We start from the raw sequence: 23,060 nt of genomic DNA, 5'->3' as shown, positions 1-23,060 counted from the left end.
TATTAGTTCATGTTAACAAATGTAGTTAAAGGGATAGTTCACCCAAAAATGAAAATTCTGTCTTCATTTACTCACCCTCATGATGTTCCAAACCTGTATGAGTTTCTTTCTTCTGCTGAACACAAAAGAAGATATTTGGAAGAATGTTTGTAACAAAGCAGAGAGAACAACCATTGACTACCATAGTATTTTTTCCCTACTATGGTAGTCAATGGTTGCTCTTTCTGCTTGGTTACAAACATTCTTCCAAATATCTTCTTTTGTGTTCAGAAGAACAAAGCAATGTATACAGGTTTGGAACAACTTGAGGGTGAGTAAATTATGACAGAATTTTCATTTTTGGGTGAACTATCCCTTTAGCTAATGAAATCTTATTGTAAAATGTTATCTATTTTATGATAGCTAATACTTTCATACTTATAATACAGGTTTACAACATCAACAAAACTGAACATGAATTCCTCATAATTACCTGCTTGATTCTCACTGTTTTGTTTGGCAAAGAAAAAATAATTATATATATATATATATATATATATATATATATATATATATATATATATATATATATATATATATATATATATATATATATATATATATAGAAATATTATCATCATTTCCCTGTTTTTGTTTGATGTGTTATGCATTCTATTTGTATCAATGTCTTTTCATAGAATGCCAAGGAAATATGGAATATTTTTAAGAATGGTTTTAACCATATATTGAAAGCCAGTGGGGAACAAAATTGACCATTTCAGAATAAAACTTTTTTCATAGTGCATAATACACATTACACAATTCTACACTGGAATGCATAATTCAAGCAGATTCAGATTAATCAAATCCCAAAACAACACACAAAAATTATTTAGTTTTAATAAATGTACTTTCCCAAAGGCATCATATACTAGCTGTGGTTTGCTTTAAAAAAAAAAATAATCAGACCAAAGAGAATATTGAACTAGGTTGAAAGTTATTGCTCAGCAGGTACATGACAAATTAAATCTAAAATAAATGAAATCTCCATAAACACGCAATTAATTATGAAACTCCTTTTGTCCAAACACTAAACACTTAAAAAACACTAAAGGTTGTTGGTCAACCTGAAATTTCAGCCTGTGGGCTTTTTCCTGGTCTTCCTCTTTCAATTTCAGAAATCACGGCTCTTCCACTAAACCTTTGAAAACTTTTGGTTGTTCCACAGTCTTTCACCTGCAGTGCAGAGGTTTTCTGTGATCCATGGCTACTTCATGAGAGAAGGATACAAAAAAATGGGATGAAATGTTGGAAGTGTTTTAACAATATCGTGTGTTGAAGGATGTAGCATGTATAATAAAGTTTTGAAATTCAATTTCCCTCATGTCTATATTTGTGACTGTTGTGAACTTCTGTTGTTTCTTGAAGTAGAGACCAGGAGAACTTGGATAGGTTTTTCAGCAGGATTCTTTATTGAGAAAAAACGTGCTGTCTTTCCGCTGAGGTTCCAAGTCTGACTAAAGCCAGTTGAACCTTGTATTTTATATACATTTCTAGGGGAGGGATTATACAGCAGGGGAGGAGACATAGGAAAATAGAGACACACCCCAAACATTCCTGTCTCATCAGCCGTAATTCAATCAGCATAACAGTGTCATTCAAATGCATAGATGCTAATCCAATCACTCAGGCAGTATTGCTCTAAACTTGTCATGGTAAATAGTCAGGAAGTGCATAAAGACAAAAGACTTAATGTCTCAACCACTTACACAGCCTGACGTAATCTCCTTAGAATTTCCTCAAGTTTACTTCAAAATGTAAAACACAAATATAGATAATGTTTTCAGTTATATTCTATTACATTGGAACCTATATATAACAATGTATACATTTGTCAGTATCAGAAAAGGTAATTAAATAAAAAATACAGTGCCAACAACAAACTAAAATCACAAATGTATATGTAACTTAAAGCAAGACCATATCAACAGACGCGAGAGACATCGTAAAGCTCGTTTAAAAAAAGATTAGAGCCGTATAAAGTGCTGTATAAAGTGTTAATACAACAACGATGGATCAAATACACAACACAAATAAACTTGAGATTAAAACCACAACACAAAAACAACTGTTTACCGTGTTCTCTTCTTCCGCCATGCCGATTGTTTAGTTTTCGTTAACTCTGCCCACTTCCGGCATGAGACTGAGGCGTGGCGCTGTTGTCCTCAGACTGTTGTGAGTGACGTATGTGGGTTCTGCAGTTGGTTAATATTGGGTTGTTGCTTGTCTGAATGTTTGTCTTGGCCCTCTTTGCAGCAGGTGTCTTATCACTATCATTCTTATAGCGGTAAATCAAACAAACCAACAAAAAATTATGAGCATGTGTATAACACAAAGAACTGTATTGTTAGCATTATAAATCACAAAGTAATATTGCCCATGCATAGCTTAAAACAACATTTTCGTAAAGCCATACAGACACATCATTTTTGTATGGATTACGTCAAACCAGAGTATGTAAACAGAATTATAATATCTGAAAGCAGGGGCGGTTCTAGGATTTTCATTTTAGGGGGGGCTTAGCCCCCAGTGAGGGTATTTTAGGGTCCAAATTGCGCTATTAACTAGTAGCTTACTAACATGCATATCCATAGGAGGGCTGTTTAGTAATACTTATAAAGTAATACTTATAAAGCTCCCCCGAGAAAATGTTTATTTCTCTGATCTACATATGTGCATTTTAAGATGTTCTGAAGGCCAAAAAATTAGATAACAGTAGCTTGAAAACCATGTCACTGGGCAGTAGATTATTTGTCTCTTATCTCCACATCTCTCTTTTTTTCTCTGTTTTTATCTTGCCCAGTCTCTTCCCCTCCTAACGCTGAGCTTTAACTGATATAGTTTTTCCATTTTCGTCAGAGAAGAAAGTAAATATTTTTTTGTTTGCATATTAACACACTAATATTTATATGTTTTATGAATACTTTTCTTAGACACGTTAATTTACTGTTTATTAAAGTTTTAAGTTTATTAAATTAATTCACAAAATAAACACATTCATTACTAATCTTATGCCCAATACAGGCTGAAATAGCTGAGCTTTTTAATTTATTTACTGAAGGCTACAAATGGAATAATATTAATTTACAATATGTACACTTTAATTAGTAATCTTATGCCTAATCCGAAGAAAACGGTTTTGTTAATATTTCTTGTTTGTTAATTACATTATGAATCACATTGGCCTATTTTCAATTCAAATTGGCGAAATTAGACAAAAGTATTCATTTGCCTGAATATTTTTGTCTTGGATATTTTGAAATTGACGAGCGATGACAGACCAATGAGGCTCAGATGAACGCACACACCTCTGCTTCTGACGTGCGCTCTGCCCGGCGCCGCTGCGGATTGAAGAACACGCAGACTAAAAGACGGGAGGAAGCCGAAGCCTCCCGCCAGTTTCATATGCTTTAAAGGTTAATCACACATTTTTTAGGGGGGCTGGGGCCCCCTAAAAAGGGTCTAGAACCGCCCCTGTCTGAAACTAAGAGTAAAGGTGTACTTGCTCAGTATCATTTTCAATTGTTTTGAAAACGCTTCGGTTACTAACGTAACCTCGGTTCCCTGAGAAGAGGGAACGAGTATTGCGTTTGCTAAACGCTATGGGGGAATTCCTTTCCTCGAGATATTGAAGCAAATTTTTATCCTAAAAATACCATATAACATGCAGTGCAGCTGCACAGCTCTCAGCAGGAAGCTGCTGCGTGCTGATTGGCTGTGCCGCTGCAACTGCAGCAACCTATGGCGAGACCGCTGGGCGGGACGGACCAATAAGGTCCTTCTATATTCCCGCCACAAGGGGCAACAGAATTTGCATAGCCAAGGGTATATAAGACCCTTTCTCGCCAGGTTACTCAGGTTAATCGACTGAAGCGACTCCTGAGCAAGCGAAGCACGGCAAGCAAACGCAATACTCGTTCCCTCTTCTCAGGGAACCGAGGTTACGTTTGTAACCGAAGCGTTCCCTTTTGAGAGTACTCTCGTATTGCGTTTCCTAAACGCTATGGGGGACCAATGCAAAACGCTGTGCTTGCTTAACGATGACCAGTTGTCCTTCAGAGATCACATTGCTAAGACAGCTCGCTCTTGCAGGTTTGCGCTCTACAACATCAGGAAGATCAGACCGTTCCTAACAGAACACGCAACACAGCTTCTTGTCCAGGCCCTGGTTATTTCTAGACTTGACTACTGCAATGCGCTTCTGGCTGGACTCCCCTCTTGTGCGATCCAAACACTTTGAATGATCCAGAATGCAGCGGCACGTCTGGTCTTCAACGAGCCCAAAAGGACCCACGTCACACCACTCTTCATCACTCTGCACTGGCTACCACTCGCTGCTCGCATCAAGTTTAAGTCGCTGACGCTTGCCTACAGAGCCACCACGCACTCAGCTCCTGCATACTTTGACTCGATTCTACGTCGCCACACCCCCACCAGAAGCCTTCGTTCAACCAAGGAGCGAAGGCTTGTGGTACCTTCACAGAGAGGCAAAAAATCCCTCTCCAGAACATTTTCATTCAACGTTCCCAGCTGGTGGAATGATCTGCCCACCGCCATCCGAAATGCGGATTCATTGACAACATTCAAAAGTCAACTAAAAACTCATCTCTTCCGTGAGCACTTAACCTCCTAATAAAAAAAAAAAAACAAAAAACTTTCCTTTCCTCTTTTCCTCCTCTTTCCCGCCCTACTCTAGCCTGTGCTGCACTGAGAAATGTACACGGACCAAGTATTTCAGGCACTTGTTGCGCTCACTCGACTCTTCACGACCAATCGCTTATTGTACCCCCAAGTTGTAAGTCGCTTTGGATAAAAGCGTCTGCTAAATGCATAAATGTAAATGTTAACGGCTCTGAAGCCCGGAGACACCATACCCAAGCCGACCTAAGTGGGCCCTTAATATGATATCATGAAGTCCCAATATGAGCCAGACCTGAGTCGGGCCATTTAATGAGAATAACACACAAGATATGTGTAGACCAGACATAGTCGGGCCAAAGAATAATAAATGACCAGATAATTCGAGTCGTATAAGGAATGTGCTTATGACTTATACAAATACTTAACCCAGACCAGACTATCGAGCCTTAAGGGGTTAAATGTATTACACAGCAAGAAGCCCAGCCTGTAAGGCAGAAACATCGAAATTATAAAACCTGATAAAAGTGGACGGGGAGGCCCAGCCTGCCGCCGCACAGATATCATTCAGAGAAATGCCAGTAGACCAAGCCCACGAAGAGGCCATGCCTCTAGTAGAATGGGCTTTGACGCCTATAGGGCAGCTGAGATCTTTAGACTCATAAGCCAGTGAGATAGCATCCACTATCCATCGTGACAAGGTCTGCTTTGTAACCACGCACCCGCGGGTGCGGCCGCCAAAGCACACAAAGAGCTGTTCAGTTTGCCTAAAAGCAGCAGAACGCTCTATGTACATTCTCAGCGCTCTGACAGGACAGAGCAAATTAGCATCTTCTTCATCTAACGATGATGAAAGTGCTGAAAGTGAAATGACCTGTGCTCTGAACGGAGTTGAAAGCACTTTAGGTACATATCCATGCCTTGGTTTGAGGATGACTTTAGAATCGTTTGGCCCAAATTCCAGACAAGAGGCGCTCACTGAGAGCGCGTGCAGATCACCCACTCGCTTAACTGATGCGATCGCTAGCAGAAAAGCGGTCTTTAGTGACAGGAGCTTTAAGCTCACCGAATGCAGAGGCTTGAATGTAGAGCCTTTCATGGCATCCAGGACCATGGACAGATACCATATAGGGACTGAAGGGTGGCGAGGTGGGTGAAGCCTTCTAGCCCCTTTAAGGAAGCGCACGTTAGGATCGTTCTTTCCCAGTGACAGTCCGTTTACTTGAATGTGGTGCGCTGCTATAGCGGCCACATAAACTTTGAGCGTGGAGGGGGAACGACCCGCGTCCAGCAGCTCTTGTAAAAATGTGAGCACTTCTGACACTTCACAATTATGTCGGGTCAGGCTTCGTGCTTTACACCAGTCCGAAAAGACTGACCATTTGCCTGAATAAAGCCGCCTGGTCGCGGGGGCTCTAACTTCAAAAATAGTGTTTAATACATTTTCAGAGAGGTTCTCATGTACCCGTTGGTGGGCCAGACATGAAGCGCCCATAGATTGGGATGGGGATGCCAGATCTGCCGTTCCGCCTGCATGAGGAGGTCTCTCCTCAGCGGGATCGGCCACGGAGCTGTATCTGACATCTGACTCAGCAGTGAGAACCATGGTTGATTTCTCCAAAGCAGGGCTATTAAAAGCACAGCGCATTTGCTCTCCCTGATCCTCTCTATGACCTGAGGTAACATTGAGAATGGGGGAAAAGCATAAAGAGGAAGGTTGGGCCATTCGTGGGCCAACGCATCCTTGTGCTTGGAGAAATATGTTAGGCATTGAGCATTGTGTTGTGAGGCGAAAAGATCCACTTTTGCCTCTCCAAACCTGCCCCAAATTTTCTGAATCGTATGTGTGTGAAGAGACCACTCTGCTGGGGACACTTTGCCCCTGGACAGCATGTCCGGACCCAAATTCAGAATCCCTGGCACATGAGTCGCTCTCAGCGAACTCAGGTTGCGCTCCGCCCATATTAGGACTTTTTCCGCCATTGTGTGCAGATCGATAGATCTTAGACCGCCCTGGCGATTTATATAGGCTACCACTGACCTGCCGTCCGTTCGGACCAGGTGCTTTATGTACGGAAGGAAAGCTCTTAGCGATAGCGTGACCGCTTTCATCTCTAGACAGTTTATGTGAAGGCTCTTCTCCGAGTCTGACCGGAGACTGGCCTGCCCTCGTGAAGGGCTCCCCAACCTAGGTTGGATGCATCTGTCGAGATAACTTTCCACTTCGTAACAGTGCCCAAGCTCACGCCCGTCTGATACCAGACGGGATTTTTCCAAGGAGCCAGAGCCAACACAGCTGTGGTCTACCTTGATTTGTAATCGGCCCGAGAGCCATGCGTGAGCTGGAACGCGGCGATTCAGCCAGCGCTGTAGGGGGCACATGTGTAACAGACCTAGTCTGAGAACTGGAGCTGCCGAGGCCATGAGACCCAACATCCTCTGAAAGTGTTTGAGAGGAGTGAGTGCACCGGACCTGAGGGAAATCGCTCGGTTCTGAACAGAGAGCGCGCGCTGTGACGTCAGTCACGCGTTCATCTGCAGTGAGTCCAATACTGTTCCCAGAAACGAAACGTTCTGTGTGGGAGACAATGAGCTCTTTGCCACGTTGATTCTGAGGCCCAAGCATTTTAAATGGTTGAGAAGCTAAGATCTGTGGTTCAATAACCGTATCTCTGACTGAGCTATTATGAGCCAGTCGTCGAGATAGTTGAGAATTCTCATTCCCCGAAGCCTCAGCGGGGTTAGCGCCGCTTCCATGCACTTTGTAAACGTGCGGGGAGCCAGAGATAGACCAAAGGGTAGCACCCTGTATTGGTATACTTTCCCCTCGAAGGCGAATCTCAAGAATGGCCTGTGATGAGGGGCTATTTGTATGTGGAAATAGGCATCCTCTAGATCCACAGTGAAAAACCAATCTCCCGGGCGAATGTGCGCAAGGATTTGTTTCATTCTCAACATTCTGAACGGGCGCTTCATAAGGGCTTTGTTCAGATGTCTGAGATCTAGGATGGGTCTGAGACCAGCGTGACAAAAAAGTTACATGTGAAAACCCTCTGAATTCCTCAGATATCAGGAAAAGAGTCCCCAAACTGAAATGTCAAATCAAATGACGACAACCGGATGTGTGCACCCAAAGGTGTAATGCAGAAAAAGATTTACAAAGAATTACTAAACAGGGCAAATTAGTGTCAGATCGCAATTCCACAAAAAAAAGCAGAGTGTAAAGTTCAGCACGTGATCTACTGACGACACACACATTAAAGAACACAAATGCAGCCGGATCATTTCCATAATGACCAACACAATCTAAAAAAGAGCAGCGCAAATTAGTGTCTGCTTTTTTTGGCCGATAAATAAAGGCGCAAATATATAGAAGTTTGTTTTCTCCACAGAATAAAAGATAAAAAAAGGTAATTGCGACTTTTTTTTCGAGCAATTTACTTTTTTTCTCATAATTGCAAGTTTATATCTCGCAATTCTGACTTTATAACATGCAATTGCGAGTTAATATCTCACAATTCTGAGAAAAGAAGTCAGAATTGTGAGATAAAATGTTTTTTCAATTACCTTTTTTTATCTTTTATTCTGTGGAGGAAACAAGCTTCCATACAAATTGACCTGCGAAAACTTTAGTAAATCACCTTGCATGATTAATTTAAAGAATAAAAAAATCTACTTTTTATATACAGTAGTTGTTTGTGTTTCTGTGGTGTTTTTAATATACCGTCCTTTTTTGGTACAAGGAAGTAACGACTGTAAAAGCCCGACTCGCTCTGTGAGGGGTGTATGGCTTCCATCGCCTCTTTTATTAACAGTTTTGATATCTCGGTTCGAAGCACGTGACTTGTGTCGCTTCTCACCGTTGTCTCTTCCGAGGCGCGAAAGCGCGGTGGTCTGCGAGCAAACTGTAGCGAGTAACCTTGTTCTTTTATGTTCAACAACCATTTTGAAATGCCGGGAATGGCCTGCCAGGCCTCGGCCTTCGAAGCCAGGGGCTGAATTAATTTGTGGGGCGAGTCGCTGAGTAACAGGGACTCGGTGGCCCGATAATGTTGCGTTAAGGTTGCGCTTATGAGGGAATTGTTTCCCGCCGCCTGAGTGCAGGGGGTCGGGGGACATAGAATATTGGTGCTTGTGTACAGGCGAGCGCGTTTGAGCACGGGCTCGTTGACTGTGAGGATAGTGTTTCCAGCCACCTGAGTGCAGGGGGCTGGGGAACATGGGAGAGTGATTGAGTGTAGGGGTACATGCTTTAATGCTGGCACACTGCCTACAGAGAAAAAACTCTTTTTGTGACTCATATGGGTCGCCGTGAAAACGGCGTTTGTGTACAGGCGAGCGCGCTTGCTTGCGGGCTCGTTGGCTGTGTATGTGATGTTCCCAGCCACCTGATTGAAGGGAGCTGGGGAACGTTTTGGAAGAGAGCGAGGTGGTAAACCGGCCGAAGCGGGTGTTATCCACCTTCTCTTTGTGCCTCTGGCTAGGACGGCTTCGGGGGCTCAGGTTTCGACACATTGCTGAGTCGGGGACCTCGACGCTGCGGCTCGTAGAGCGGGAACGCTGTCCGGGCTTAGAAGCCGCGCAAGGCTGGTGAGCTGGTGGCGCCGCCTTGGTGGGCTGGGCTGGTCCAGCTTTAGCGTGACGGCTAGCAGAGGAGCTGGAACGCTTGGGCAGGAAATGTCGCATTGCCTGCGAAGCCTTTTGCGCCTCAGTGAAGCGTTCCGTGAACCCAACCACGGAGGGACCGAATAGTCCTGAAGGCGACATGGGCGCGTCCAGGAAAGAGGTCTTGTCCGAGTCTTTCATTTCAGTTAGGTTGAGCCACAAATGGCGCTCCAACACCGTCAAGTTGGCCCTACATCTGCCGATCGCCTGACCGTTGGCCTTGGTGACGCGCAGGGCCAGGTCAGTGGCGCCGCGCAGATCCTTCAGAGCCTCGTTATCAGGGACAGACTCATCCAGGGAACGGAGGAGTTTGGCCTGGAAGACCTGAAGCACCGCCATGGAGTGTAGCGCTGAGGCCGCCTGGCCGGCGGAGGCGTATGCTCGACCGGCGAGGCTGGAAGTGGTGCGGCAGGCCTTGGAAGGATGCACAGCTTTTGACTGCCATCCCCTGGTGGAGGGCGGGCAAAGGTGTGCAGCGACGGCTTCCTCGAGGGGAGGAAGAGCTTGGTATCCTTTTTTCTGAGCGCCATCGACCACCGAGAGCGCTGGAGAAAAAGAGGATTTGGCGCGAGACGAAAATGGCGCCTTCCACAATTTAGCTAGTTCCTCGTGGACTTCTGGGAAGAAGGGAGCGGGCTTTTGAGCGGTCGGTTGGCGACGGTTCTGGAAAAACCACTCGTCCAGTCTGTTTCTCGTGGGCTCCTCGGGTTGAGACCAGTCAATGCCGAGGTCGTCCACGGCCTTCGAAGGACCTGATTGGCCTTCGTGTCAACGGCAGGCTTCGATCCAGAGCTCAGCGAGGTGAGTCGCTGAAGAAGAATTAATCTGACTAACCTGGCGAGACAGGGTTTTATATACCCTTGGCTATGCAAATTCTGTTGCCCCTTGTGGCGGGAATATAGAAGGACCTGATTGGTCCATCCCGCCCAGCGGTCTCGCCATAGGTTGCTGCAGTTGCAGCGGCACAGCCAATTAGCACGCAGCAGCTTCCTGCTGAGAGCTGTGCAGCTGCACTGCGTGTTATATGGTATTTTTAGGATAAAAATTTGCTTCAATATCTTGAGGAAAGGAATTCCCCCATAACGTTTAGCAAACGCACTACGAGAGTACTCTCGAAATGGAACTGAACGACACCTGTTGCGTGCTCTCCAAAAAAATTGTACTATGCCAGCACATGCATAATCGATGGGCAATCAGCAGGACAACAACAACAAAAACTAAATTAAAGTATATTATATTAACATTTTAATTCTAATATTGTATATTAATTTGACACATGAAAAAGAAGAAATGTTCCTAAATAAAATAATAAAATTCTCTTAAATAAATTTTATATGAAGTTTTATGTTTTATGTATTTATTTATTTTTTATATATGCGTATTATATTTTAAATATATAAACTTTTTTGGGGGAAAAATGACCATAGACCGACAAGGAATCATATATGGTAACCTCATTGACCTTGATTTGCAACATAAAAAAAAAAACTAAATTAAGTCACAAAAGCTCAAAAGTCTTGTAATAACCTCCAATAACACTCCAGGGTTGAAATTTTTAATTTCCAAGTATTTCAATTAGTGCCCAATAAAGGGTTACAATTATTATTGCTATTAAAAGAATATGTAACTGTTCTCAATAACTGTCACTATAGGCCTTTATCACACTTCCTATTTCCGGTAAGTGAAGCAGTGCACAGCTACTTCCGGTCCCATTGTGACGCAATCAAAATGCGGGTGTAGCGATCCGGTGCTCTAATACTAAATAATGACATCCTTACCTCAGATTTGACCATTTCCTGACACTAAAAGAATAGAGTAGAGCATGGGTGAAACTGATATAGCGGGATGAAGTTGTATGTTTGTGTGTTGTAGGCCTATGCATTTCCAAACTGCGGATGTTTACATATCGTCAGCCTGCTGAAATGTTCCCATCCAAATGTGCATTCTGAATAATAAATCAATTTCTAACCTGCTGCAGTCCAGTGATTGAGTCTTCTCATTAACAGTGTTTCTCTTACTAATCATATTTCATACCTGTTGTTACATATTTAAATTAATTTGACTGATAAACACCCTTACGAAAGTTAACCATGGTTTTATTATAGTAAGAATGTAGTAACCATGTTTTTTTTCGTGGATTGACTACCATTTGTATTAGTTTTACTACAAATACCATGGTTAAACTACAAGAACCATGTTTTATTTTATTTGTAATAAAACGTCTCGGTTACGTATGGTAACCCTCGTTCCCTGAAGGAGGGAACGGAGACGTACGTCGGACGTACCGACGAATTGGGATCACTTCTGGGAGCCCCTATCAGCTTCGAGCTATCTAGAACCGGCCAAAGAACAATTGGCGTGCAAGATTTGCATCTCGCGCTCCGCCCCGCGCCGCGGGTATAAACAGGAAGCGAGAGCGAATGCACGCTGTTTTTCACTGAGGAGCCAAACGTCGTGGCTCGACCTGCAGTGATGGTACAGCAACTGTGGCGACGGGACGTACGTCTCCGTTCCCTCCTTCAGGGAACGAGGGTTACCATACGTAACCGAGACGTTCCCATTCAGTCGGTCACGTTCGACGTACGTCGGACGTACCGACGAATTGGGATCCCCTATGGAAAACGCCATAGTTACTACCACTTCCAGCGCCCAGCGATGAGCCCCACGGACCCCGATCTGATGCGGGCGGGTAGGTTCACGCAGGGAGAGTCAAGCTGCTGTTCCGCAAGACCCACTCAGCTGACTGTATTGGATAACGCTGGGAAAGCGTGCCTGTGAAGGCAGCTGCGGAAGCCACATCATGCCCAGAGGGAGTTAACATGTGGAGAATACACGTATGGGCTGGCCGTGGGCAGCACAACATACGGAAGTCCCAGGGGTGGCCCCGGCCAATTAGGAGGGAGACAACACGTACCTGGGACGGCAGAGGAACTCTGCCGAGGAAAAGACACGGGCTCGCCGTAGGGAGCCGTACCGTGGAAGAATACACATATTGGACCGCCGTGGGGGTCACTACATACGGAACCCAGCCTAACACAAGTTCCACCAATGCATACGAGTGTTAGACCTGGCGTCGAACGCTCCGCCACGTCCGACTGCCGCGGGTTGCGGAGGACTCAACAGGGTTCGTCGTTCCGGGGAACTCGACTGGAGCAGAAAAAGCGCACGCATCCGTCTACCATAGGGGAGGGAATGGCGCAGCAAGTCTCTGCTTGGAGACAGCCTTTCCCTTCTGCTGTCCTCCGTAACAGACGAAGAGCTGCTCTGAGGTCCTGAAGCTTTGCGTTCTGTCCACGTAAGTCCGGAGAGCACGGACGGGACAGAGAAAAGCTAGGGCTGGGTCTGCCTCCTCCGAAGGCAGCGCTTGCAGGCTCACCACTTGGTCCCGGAAGGGAGTAGTGGGAACCTTGGGCACATATCCAGGCCGGGGTCTCATGATCACATGAGAGTTACCGGGCCCGAATTCCAGGCACGATTCGTCGACCGAAAATGCCTGCAGGTCCCCTACCCTCTTGATGGAGGCCAACGCAGTCAGGAGTATTGTCTTTAACGACAGAACTTTCAACTCAGCTGACTGCAGAGGCTCAAAAGGTTCTCTCTGTAGTGCAGTTAGCACCAGAGTTAAGTCCCAAGAGGGTATGGAGGGAGGACGAGGTGGATTTAATCTCCTCGCTCCCCTAAGGAACCTGACGATCAGATCGTGCTTACCTAGAGATTTTGCATCTACGAGCTCATGATTAGCGGCGATAGCGGCGACATAGACTTTGAGGGTGGAGGGAGACAGCCTTCGCTCCAACCCATCCTGTAGAAAGGTAAGATGCGACCGAACATCTTCGGGGGTCTTCTCGGCGAGAAGAGCACCAGTCGACGAACAGGTTCCACTTCAACGCATAGAGGCGCCTCGTAGAGGGGGCTCTAGCGGAAGTGATGGTGTCAACTACCGCTTGCGGTAGGTCACCTAGAACCTCCGCGTCCCGTCCAGGGACCAAACATGGAGTTTCCAGAGGTCCGGACGCGGGTGCCATAGGGTGCCCCGTCTCTGAGTCAGGAGGTCCTGTCTCAGAGGAATGGGCCAGGGAGGTGCTGTCGCAAGGAGCACTAGTTCCGGGAACCAAGTCCGGTTGGGCCAATACGGAGCGACCAACAGGACCTGCTCCTCGTCCTCCCTGACTTTGCACAGAGTCTGCGCAAGAAGGCTCACTGGGGGAAACGCATACTTGCGTTCTTCCCGGGGCCAGCTGTTGGCCAGGGCATCCGACCCGAGGGTCCCCTCGGTCAAGGAATAGAACCACTGACAGTGGGTCGTCTCTGGGGAGGCAAACAGGTCTACCTGTGCGGCCCCGAAACGACTCCAGATTAGCTGGACCGCCTGGGGATGGAGTCGCCATTCTCCCGGAAGTACCTGCTGACGTGACAGCTCATCGGCCGCACGATTGAGCAGGCCCGGAATGTGAACGGCACGAAAGCGACCTCAGATGCTTCTGACTCCATAAGAGGAGATGGCGGGCGAGTTGCGACATGTGACGGGAGCGTAGACCACCCTGTTTGTTGATGTACGCTATGGCCGCAGTGTTGTCCGTCCGGACCAGAACGTGCTTGCCTCTGAGCGGCACTTTGAAGCGGCTGAATGCAAGACGAACTGCTAACAACTCGAGGCAATTGATATGCCATTGCAGTTGAGGCCCCGTCCACAGACCCGAAACTGCAAGCCCGTTGTACGTGGCACCCCAACCCGCGGATGAGGCATCCGTGGAGACAACGGAGTGCCTGAACACTTGTTCTAGGAGAACTCCCGCCCGGAGAAACAGAGGGTCCGACCACGGGCCGAAGGTTTGGCGGCACCTCGGAGTCACTTGGACGCGGAGGGAACCGCTGTGCCACGCCCATCTCGGGACTCGATCGTGTAGCCAGCGTTGAAGCGGTCTCATATGAAGCAATCCGAGCGGCGTTACTGCGGCTGCGGATGCCATATGCCCCAGGAACCTCTGAAAATGTTTCAGTGGAACCGCTGTCCTGCCTTTGAACGAATTCAGGCAGTTCAACACCGACTGGACGCGCTCCTCGGTGAGGCGCGCAGTCATGGCGACCGAGTCTATCTCCATACCGAGAAAAGAGATCCTCTGCGTGGGGCAGAGTTTGCTCTTCTCCCAGTTGACCCGAAGTCCCAACTGGCTGAGGTGGCTGAGCACCTTGTCCCTGTGTTCGCACAACTGCTCTCGCGACTGGGCAAGAATCAGCCAGTCGTCGAGGTAGTTGAGGATGCGAACACCATGCTCTCTCATGGGAGCAATGGCCGCCTCCGCAACCTTCGTAAAGACGCGGGGCGACAGGGACAGGCCGAAGGGTAAGACGCGGTACTGATATGCCCGTCCCTCCAACGCGAAGCGCAGAAAGGGCCGGTGTCGAGGGAGAATCGAGACATGAAAGTACGCATCCTTCAGGTCGATCGCTGCAAACCAATCTCGGGGACGGATGCACCTGAAGATGCGCTTCTGCGTTAACATCATGAATGGCAGCCTGTGAAGGGACCGGTTCAGGAATCGCAGGTCCAAGATCGGTCGTAACCCGCCGCCTTTCTTGGGTACAATGAAGTACGGGCTGTAGAACCCGGACCTCATATCGGCTTGAGGGACCGGCTCTATCGCGTCCTTCGCCAGTAGGACAGCGATCTCCGCCCTGAGCATGGGGGCATTCGCCTCCACTAGAGTCGTGAAGTGAACGCCCCTGAACTTGGGGGGACGCCGGGCGAACTGAATCGCATAGCCGAGTCTGATGGTACGGATGAGCCACCGAGACGGGCTGGGAAGCGCTAGCCAGGCTCCCAGACTCCGAGCAAGGGGGACCATCGGCACCACAGACGTAACCGCAGCGGGGCAGCGAGGCGGAATGCAGGGATCCGGCTCGGACGGCATGGGAGCGGCCCGTAGCGGGATCTGAGTGTGCTGTGCAACACTTACCTGCATCCGCGGAGGGGACGTGCGAGTGTGGGGAGGCCGCTTGTGTGCGTCCCGACAGCCGGCGTCCCCTGCTGGCGAAGGGAGAGGTACTTGAGGGTGGCGAGGCATGGAAGCGTCGACCACCGCCAAGCGCGCTCTCTTGGCACCCAGAGATATTGGAAACTGCTCTTTTATTGATGTTTTGGGTGCCGCTGGCACTGGGACCAGCGGCGGAACAGACAAACAAAAGATTTTCCCCCGGCCCTCCTCCGGGGGAAGGAGTGGTGCTGCAGCCATCTCCCTCAGAGCAGTTTCCTCCATCTCTGGGCGGCCCGTCTCAGGGTCGCTTGCGACGACGCTTGCCACCTGGCTTGGCAGCGGCCTGAGCGGGCTGGACATCCTTCCCACGGCCGGCCCCACGCCGTCGGCTGGTGGAAGGCTGCTGCGGTGCCTTGGCGGAGGCGGCGGCGGGTGGACGTCCTCGGCGACGAGTAGTCGGAGGCGCTGCCGCCGCCGGCGGGGTGGAGGCAGCAGCGGGCCGCCGGGGCAGGATGTGCTTGATCGCCTCCGTCTGCTTCTGGGCGGCCGAGAACTGTTGGGCGAAGCTCTCGACCGCGTCGCCGAATAACCCAGCTGACGAGATGGGGGAGTCCAGGAACCGATATTTATCAGTCTCCCTCATGTCAGCCAGGTTAAGCCAGAGATGCCGCTCCTGGACCACAAGTGTGGACATCGACTGACCGATGGCACGGGCGGTGACTTTCGTCGCCCGGAGGGCGAGGTCCGTCGCCGTCCGGAGCTCCCGGAGGAGCTCTGGGTCAGGCCTACCCTCGTGCATGTCAAGGAGTGCTTGGGCCTGGTGGACCTGAAGCAACGCCATGCCATGCAAGGCGGACGCAGCCTGCCCGCAGGCCTTGTAAGCCTTCCCGGTCAGACCGGAAGAGAACTTACAGGCCCGGGACGGGAGACGTGGGTCACCGCGCCAGTTAGAGGCGGTCGCCGGACACAGTTGCATCGCGACAGCGCGCTCCACTGGCGGGATCCCCACGTACCCCTTGGCTGGCCCGCCGTCGAGGGTAGTGAGGGGGGAGGAGTCACTCGGCCGGTTTCTGGCAGAAAAAGGTGCCGTCCACGACCTCGTGAGCTCCTCATGCACCTCCGGGAAGAAAGGTGTCGGGGCGGGACGCTGAGAACCAGCGCGACCCACCCCGAGGAACCAATCGTCCAACCTAGAGGGTTCGGGACACGGTGGAGGGTTCCACTCGAGCCCAACCCTTTCGGCGGCCCGGGCAAGCATAGCAGCCATCTCAGGGTCCGGGGCAGCCGTTGCCACTCTCCCAGAGGGAGGCAGTACAGCTGACCCTTCATCCTCTGAGGACTGAAACTCCCCCTCCGATGCAGCGATCGACATCTGTTCGTCCGCTGGAGCTCCAAAAGTCACCACTGGTCTCCCGTGGGAGGGTCCAGCGGGTTCTCTTGGAGGCTCTACCGGCTGCGGAGCTGAGGGATTAGGGGCCTGCGGAGGGTCGCTCGGCGGGTTTGCCCTAAACGTAATCCTCAGATCACCCTGGCCATCCAAATAAGCAGGTCCGCCCGGGTTAGGGGCAGCCCTGGTTCGTGGGATGGGTAAGGGGACTCCCCCAGCCCGGAGGTAGGAGAGTCTCGATCTTAGCTCCGAGATAGTCATGTCAAACACGTGCCCAAACACGTGAGACAGCGATTGTGACCGTCAGCAGGGGACAGGGAACGACCGCATCCAGAAACGCACGGGTGGTAAGACATCCTGAAAAGGACGGCACGTCACCCGTGAACTCTTTTTGTGAGGAAACGCTCTGTGCTGAAGCACTCAGGGGGAAACGCGACAGCGCACGGGATTGTGTGCAGCCCGTGCCTGTACTCAACAGGAAAAACGCCCAACCAGACCAACAGATTTGCTGTTGCTGTTAAAACAGCAGTTTTTCTCTGCTTGCAGAGGCAGCCGATGAGTCAGCGCAATCCCGCTGAAATGTGCCGTCTCTCCAACACGCGTTTCCTGGATTCTCCGGTTCTTTGTCTTGCTTGATAGCAGCGATAAACTCATGAATGAGAGTCGTCTTCATGCGCCGTCTGGCTCCGAAGTGAATGACAGCGTGCATTCGCTCTCGCTTCCTGTTTATACCCGCGGCGCGGGGCGGAGCACGAGATGCAAATCTCGCACGCCAATTGTTCATTGGCCGGTTCTAGATAGCTCGAAGCTGATAGGGGCTCCCAGAAGTGATCCCAATTCGTCGGTACGTCCGACGTACGTCGAACGTGACCGACTGAATGGGAACCATGGTTCATTTTCATGTAATAAATAGATGAATGAATGCGTGGTAACTGCCTTAAAGAAAGTTAACGAAGTTAAGTATTTAATTAATCTTAAACAGTAATACGTTAACATCGTGACTGAATTTTGGCATAAATGTGTGAATTACATATACTGTAGGCTACAGTGAAATGATTGTCAATGAAAAGTGACAGAACAATGACTAAAATATTAATACAAATCAATATGTTGATTCAGATCTTATTCGTCAGGTCTCACACACACTTCATTGCAGTCTATTTAGACGAGCACTGACACAGTGTGGTGAAATAATCACGTATGTTTACGACCCTCAGCTTATGTTGGATTAAAAAACTACAAGTTCAACAGAGTTTGGAAAATCCTGTACACAGTAATGATCAGTTTATCTCTTCTCCTGTCTCGGAAAATGTCCGGATTTTTAAATCATCCTCCAGATGCTTATTTTAATTGTCGTTTGTTCAGCTAGGTGTTCACAGCACATTGAAAACATGCATCACCGGAATCAGCACACTGCTTCGACGCGCACTTCCGGTATTCAATTCCTCAGTGATAAAGGCCAATAGAATCATGCTGTGTTCTGCTGTAAATTTTTTACGGTCTATGGGGGAAACACTAAACTTCACTGGTGTGTCACTAATTTCACTAATTAATAACAGGTATAGTTCATCCAAAAATGAAAATTCTGTCATTAATTACTCAACCTCACGTTGTTCCAAACCCACAAGTTCATTTTCAGAACACAAATTAAAAATAAATAATGCAGTGCTTTCGAGTTCTATGGCAGCCGATGCTGTTCACATGAGCACAACGCATGCGTGTGATGACGCAGGAGATGCATTGTTTTTACAATGTAAACTGCGTAGGAGACTGACACAGGCTAGAACGAAATTGTTGAATAGATGTATTATTTTGTTTGTTTTTGCAACAAAAACTATTCTCATCAGTTCATAACATTAATGGCCCTTTCACCACGGACGCGTAACGAAAAAAGGAAGCAGAAAAACGAATATTTTGTGTGCGAATAGTTCGTCAAAACCATTCACATCAGCCATGACACAAATTTGCGACGTCTGAGACGTTTCAGAGCTCAAACATTCCAAAACATTCGCGGCGACAGCTGAGAAAACACGGACACTTCCTCATTCAGTGGAGACAAGCTTTTCATTTTCTTTAAAAGACCGAAAAGAAGGTTTTGGGTGCACCCAGTCTTAAAGAACAGAGAGTCTGAAAGGGAGTATGCTAATCTTGTACAGGAGCTAAAACTTTATCATGGCCGGTTCCGCACTTACTTTCAAATGTCCGTGGGACAATTTGTGGAGCTCTTCCAGAGACAGTATCCCGCATCTAACGAGACAAACCACAAACTTCAGGGAACCAATCAATCCGGAGCAGCTGTTTCCAGTTGAGTCTGCCACAGTCGTACTGATGGAAACACATTCACTTTTTATTGTAGCGGACACAATTAGTTTTGGAAAAAAAATCAACAAGCTTTAACTCAAAACGTGCAGCGTGATACGAACAACAGTCGCAACACATCAGCAGCAGGAGTCATTCTCATTCATCACGAGAGTGGGGAGCTGAATGACAAGATGATCGCGGAAGATTTGGTTTCAAAGCGAAATGTAAAAGCGGAGTTTGTCATTGTACTGTTTTGTTGTTGAGTTTTTCAGTAAGAATAATAGGCTAATGAACCCACCATTCAAGCAACCTGCCTCCGAATTGGCGCAAATTCTAAACCGAAACTAAAATGTGCACGGCTGCACTGTCATCCATTCACGGTCACACAGTGCACAAGCACTGTAATGTGACGGTGAGGGAAAATTTGCTCACCATCAAATCGAAAATGTTTCAGACTGTTTTATATAGTATATATCAAGGAACACACCAAACCGACGCCGACCAACTAGTAGCGACGAAAGCAGACTGCAGAGTTGCTCACGTCGGCAGCGTCTGGGTCCAAAGTTGCCCTGACACACCAAGACGCTTGACATCCGACGGCCAAGTAGCACGTCCGTTCTGCGCCTGCGTAAGAGTAAATAGCTTTCTGTACCAGCTGGTGGCTATTCAAAGCGGGAAACCGGAAGAGCTACAGGGATATAAACAAAGCACCTCATAATCTCGCTAACCACAGATGGTCACTTCTGTTTTTTTTTTCTCGTGCACTAGTTTGCTAGCAGAACAGCCAATCAGAATGATCAGATGGCCCGACTGACCGACAATTGCAGACGCCGATTCAACATGTCGAATCGGCTGAAAATTAGCCGACGAGGACCAACGTCAGCCGACGGTGCAGAACACACAGAAAAACTTAGTTGGCCGTGTGTTTCAGGCTTAAAGGGTTAGTTCACCCAAAAATGAAAATTATGTCATTAATTACTTACCCTCATGTCGTTCAACAACCGTCAGACCTCCGTTCATCTTCAAACAAGATGTTTCATCTCAAGGGGTTATCCTCCTAACAACATTATATTTAAATTAAAATGTTTAACATCTCCTTTGTACAACATTACTACTGGTATTTATGAATTACAGCAGAATGCTACATTTTTAATGCTATTTAAAGTGCGTTACGATAAATATATTATGTATCTCTGCAATATTTCAGCTGTAAATTAATTATAAAATGTTGCTAGTTTATGTTCACTATGTGTTTATTAACGTATGTTTATGCTGAAATATAATGAAATAATGATAAAATAATGATATTGTGTGTTATGATGTGTATTGAGTCGGCTTGCATGATTTATGTTTCATGCTTCAGATTCTGTATTAAGGGAACATTTTGTATTTAAACAATAAGTACATTGTAACTCACTTTTATAACATAAGTATATATTAATTTAACACACCTAAAATAAAACCAGACCTTGTTTTGTAATATAGTACTAAAACCATTGTATAAAATACAAGACATTTGAAGTGTAATACAAAATATATACAAATATATGATGTTTGAGAGTGTAGAAAGGCTTAACAGAGTTTGGATTCAACCTTTAAACATAAGCTTTTTCTTATGGCTATAATTTTGTACAACTCATCTATCAGTTTATGGCTTTAAAATCGAAAAAGTGACCCAAATAATGTCAATAATTGATTAGTGGTGAAAGATTATGTAGATATAAAGAATAAGATAAAGAATAAATCTCGGACAATCACAATTTTTTTTTTTTACATTTTATACCTGTTTTCAGGGGGTTTTTTAAGACTCCAATGAACTTTATTTGTCCACTTTTTAAAAAAATGAGAAAAACATTCATTTACGTTTGGTATAAAATGGTTTCTTCTCTCAAACATTACAGTTTTTCCTTTTAGACAAAATCTCTTACTCTTTAGTAGTTTCCTAATATTTTCAGCACATCATTGGATAACAAACATTTAAATTTGTTTTTCAACAATACATTCAACTCTGAATTTCTGTTATGTCTTATTGTCTGGTAATATGTTTTTCTATGCAAATGTATATGCACCTTTGCAATTTTAGATTGCGGCACACGAACAGGGGCCTGTTCTTCGTACCTCGCTTAATACATCTAAGATGATTTGACAGATCCCAGATCTTTTAATCGTGATAACTGATCTCTGGCTAATTTGGTTCTTCAAACGAATTTGCGGATTGGATTAAAATATCTGGATTAAATGATCTAAGATTACTGAGCGTTCTTTTTTTCCCTGAAGAGGGCAGATGCATCGATACTCGAAACCACGATCAGCAATGCAGCGATTGGCTGGCGTCACGACAGCAACGTAATGACATCATATGATTAAAAAAGCCACCTGGCAAAAAACTTGACAAATTATACAATAAAAACCCCACGAATTTCTGGACCTTTACAAGGAAACAGCTAAACGACCAAACCAACATAAAAGTTATTATAGATAAATGATAAATGTTTTGTTTTTTTAACATGATTACCAATTATTTATATTCACGATTTTATACAGTATTTGTACACCCTTTACATTTTTATTTCAATGTTGTAATTTAATTTTTAATTCAATTTGGAGCAGATTTGTAACGTGACAGTATTAAAGTTTCTTAAGGGTCAAGATCAAATTATCTGCATCTCTTGCGCTGCATCAAGCCATCCCATAATATCTGTGATCACTTAAATTAATGCAGGGCTCAGAGTAACTGTACAACATGTGTGTAAACCTCCAATACAATTATAAAGTAATTATTCCATCACAAATAAATCGCTCAATCAAGTGGCTGTGTCTATATTATTATACAACATTATAATATTATATACATTCTCATATGCATATAAAATATAACATTTTTATATTATTATTATTATTATTTAAAATTATTATTTTTGCCCCTGGTTGTAATAAAGTAGCATTGGCTGGGACAGATTTTAAGTATCACCTCAGATGCAATCTAATCCTGTTTACATGAAATAAGCCTGCTCCCGAGCAGGTTTAAGCTTACGGACCTGTTACTATGACAGCAAGTCCAGGATGAGCTTTGAAGAACCAAACAATCCGAGATCATGTCAAATCGTCAACAATCAAATCCAGCTAACGTTAACTGATTTAAGCCCCGGGTATACTTCACTTACCGCGCCCGGACGCGTCAAGGCCCTGTTAGCGAGGTACGAACGAAGAAAGGGCCCCAGGACTTTTATTTTGGTGTAGTGGTGTGACGTCATAAGGCTGCGCCAGGCTCGTGCATCTGTTGTGATTCTGCTGAAGAAAGGTTGGTGTTTAAAGCATTTAAATATATAAACCGCTACCTTAAAGTTTTACAAACTATATATTTGTTTACTATTGAATGTAACATACTTATGCGTTATCTCAAATGTACGTTATATTTTATGAGTAAAGCACATCAACACACGAGTAACACAAAGGTGCGTCTTATTTATCTTCCTTTATCTTGAATCAGTTTATCATGAACATGAGTTCGGCCAGTGGCAAGTAGTGATGGAGAAACGATTTTTTTAAAACTCCGAGTCAATTGAGCCATATGCTTCGCAAATGATTCACTGATTCGAAACGGTCGACTCAAATGCTGTTAAAAACTGAAACACAAACGCGTGATGACAACATGCAAATGTTTTCATGAAAGTACTGTCTATTAAATGTGATTAGATGCCACTAAATAATAAATACCTAAACATGAACGTTCATTAGGCTATAAATTGTGATATTTTTTTTATATTCAGGTGTTAGTTATGAGTGTTTTTAGCCTAATCAGGTGATTTAACTTAATTAGCTCTCTCTGACTCGCTTACCAGTGACTGGACTATTGAACAACATTTTCTTTCTGTTAATTATTCTCCTCTTAAACAGGACAAACAGAAAAACTCCTGGTGAAGCGACTGAGAGCCACGTGACACTATTATAAAGATGGCGTTCATTAAAGTTGAGAGTGAAGACATGAAGATTGAAGAAGTATTCAGTGTGAAACATGAAGACGTGAAGATTGAAGAAACATTCAGTGTGAAACA

General features: G+C 45.9%; 1 protein-coding gene and 1 long non-coding RNA gene across 2 annotated transcripts in view; both read right to left on the bottom strand.

Moving 5' to 3' along the window:
• Positions 1–23,060, bottom strand: part of LOC307126546 (uncharacterized protein) — a gene marked incomplete at its 5' end in the record, with an annotated part of 1,586,879 nt that overhangs the window by 751,733 nt on the left and 812,086 nt on the right. The gene's annotated exons all lie outside the window — the stretch shown is intronic.
• LOC307126164 lies at positions 1,430–22,185 on the bottom strand. Its single transcript, XR_013816466.1, has 4 exons — positions 22,044–22,185; positions 19,989–20,062; positions 18,897–19,029; positions 1,430–2,317 (listed from the first exon to the last, which is right to left on the bottom strand). It is a non-coding gene; the product is annotated as an uncharacterized lncRNA (long non-coding RNA).

Source organism: Gobio gobio (assembly GCF_949357685.1).
Source record: "Gobio gobio genome assembly, chromosome: 5".
Classification (NCBI taxonomy): Eukaryota; Metazoa; Chordata; class Actinopteri; order Cypriniformes; family Gobionidae; genus Gobio; species Gobio gobio.
This window is presented reverse-complemented; position numbering and strand designations above follow the sequence as displayed.